Source organism: Chinchilla lanigera, unplaced genomic scaffold (genome assembly GCF_000276665.1).
Source record: "Chinchilla lanigera isolate Chin_1 unplaced genomic scaffold, ChiLan1.0 scaffold00114, whole genome shotgun sequence".
Lineage (NCBI taxonomy): Eukaryota > Metazoa > Chordata > Mammalia > Rodentia > Chinchillidae > Chinchilla > Chinchilla lanigera.
In genome coordinates this window covers 2,507,801-2,510,359 of record NW_004955515.1, presented here as the reverse complement: position 1 = coordinate 2,510,359, position 2,559 = coordinate 2,507,801, and positions in this window count along the sequence as shown.

The following is a 2,559-nucleotide window of genomic DNA, read 5'->3' as shown; positions in this document are numbered from 1 at the left end:
TAAAGGGCAACTGGGATGTGGGAAAAGAGAAGGGAAAGAGGGAGAAATTTTGTCTGTATGTATATACCAGATAATTAACATAGTTATTCTACTGTCTTCCATTTCTTTGCTGAAAGAAACTGTTAATGAGTCCTTGATTGATCAATATTGCACATCTCTGTCTGTTTTCATGAGAAACCGCTTTGAAGATATCAATATGTAATACAACAAGCATTGTTAACTTCCTACCACTTTGTTTGTAACTGTGTATTGTCTGTACTGTTCTTTTGCTATTTTGTAAAAGGTTGTCCACTGTTAATGTTTTCCTCCTTTTATTTAACAACAACGACAAAAAAGATATATGGAAACCAACACAGAAATTTTCAGAAACCCATAAAGAACAAGGAAGAGACCTCCAAAAAGAGCCACACACAGACTCACACATAGAATTCTAGAGAAAATCATGCTGACAGACCCAAACCAAACCCACTCTAAGAGTTCTCCTTAGATGAGGTGTCCTTTACTACCCATTTGGTGGCTCTAAGGACAATGGCAGGGGCCCCTCCATCCCAGAACAGATAAGAGTGGGTAGAGACATGCCCTGTGATTACCAGCCCCATAGATCACAGCCATCCTCTTAAGAGAAGGTGGATCAGAGACAGGGATGGCAATCAGGTCTTCGTCCCCAGCTGGCCAGTGCGCCCTGCCAGTTCCTTCCAGGTTAGTCTAAGAGGAGCGGAAACCTCAGTTCATCCTCACAGTTATACTGCCTGATGTCTTCAAAGTGCTGTGCTGTCTCATTAACCATATCAGGAGAAACACACCTCTCCTGATGGGAATTGTTTATTCAGAAAAATTCCACATATAACAGAGAAGAAGTTTTTCTCATGGGAGCATAGCCTCTCTGCTAACGGCATCTTCCTACTGAGATGTCTATTCCTTCATAAAACTTATGTTTCTTTCTTATCAGAGGCAGTGGCTTATGTCTGTGCCCAGCAGGGGCACAGAAATGGGCCAACATGTATTTTTCCTCAGAGTGGCTTCTAGAAGAAATAAGACATGCAGGGAGGTGACAGTGGCACTGAGGACCCACACTCACCCCAGTTTGTACCACTGCACCATAAGCTTTCATCATTTAGTCATTATAGAAACAAATACTAGAAAGCTTTGGAACTCGTTGTGGTGACCTGACCCTACAAAGGCCCCCTGTCAGGACCGTGCCCATTCTGTCTTTCTCCAGCTGTGGAAATGGGCATACACAGACACCATGGAGCCTGGCAGTTTCACATGTCATGAAGCATAGATGGGAACTCTGGCCCTAAGTCCAGAGGTGGGAGAGTCTTCCTCACCTTGACTTGCTGGTAGGGAAAAGAGGACACTTACCTTGGGATCCTCTGCTCTGCCTGACGAAGGTGCACAGGAGGGGCCCTGACAGTTCATCTTACCTCAGCCTTGATGTCGTGGTAGTGTCGCTCTCTCCAGCTCTCCTTTCCTTACTCTCTAGAGCATCAATTCAGGTGGACCTTGTAGCTGTGCCTGTGGGTAGGCGTCAGGAGCCCCTGAATGGGTGTCAAGGACCACATGTTCTGTGCCATGGTCACCTTTCTTCTGCACAGGACTGTGTGTGCAGTAACCATCCAAAGGTGGGGCACTGTGGGCCTAGAGTGGGATATGGAAAAATGGATAGCTGAAGAAAGAGGCAGAGTGGCATGAGGAAGCTAGAAACGTTGCTGTAGACAGGAAGCCCCTACTCTCCCAGTGTCAGCCGCCCCAGAGGGAGAACCCATCCAGAGCTGGGCCATCCATAATGGCCCCACATCAAGGCCCTCTACTCTAGCTTGCAGCCCACAAGTTTGGAGAAGCCACTTACCCCAATACAGATGTGGGAGGAAGCAGGAAGATTAATTTCCTAACAATATTTCATAGTCTTCCACAGCCTTGCCTCTTCAATTCCAGCAAGAATGTGTGGGCAATGGTAGAAAAGTCAGGACTGGTGATTTTTAATTTGGTCACCTTTTGACATACAGTTAGTCTCAGCACTGCTCCCAGGGAGAAGGGCAACCTAAAAGTGCTGAGAAGCTGATCTGGGGTCACCAAGCAAGTTTATCCTGGCTCCTGGATATGTCTGCTCATACTAGTAGAGGAAGAGCAAACATACAAGGGTGAGTGATCTATCAAAAATATGGGAGCTTGCTGGAACAGACCAGGAATGGACACTGCTGGGCTCACTCTACTTCCAATCCAAACTTACTCTGTCCAGGAATCATCCACATGTCAAAGCTGGAGGGCTCCAAAGCGGAGAGAGGAGCAGGCATTTCTCCAGAGATCCATGCTGCCCACATACCCAGTGGAACAAGCAGTAAGCACTTCATCTGGAGCCTTGATTTTTCCAGGGAGGAGAGTCCTGTGCCTGTATGTAACACTGCAGCAGAGGGCACAGGCATGAACCCCACTTTCATGCCTCTCAGAACACCACTTATGGCACTGGGCAGCCCCTAAAGATGATAGTGTAGTCTCCTCAGGCTTCTCTTGAGGCAGGCCGTATCTCCCGTGAAAACTGCATCAACTTCCAAGTGGACC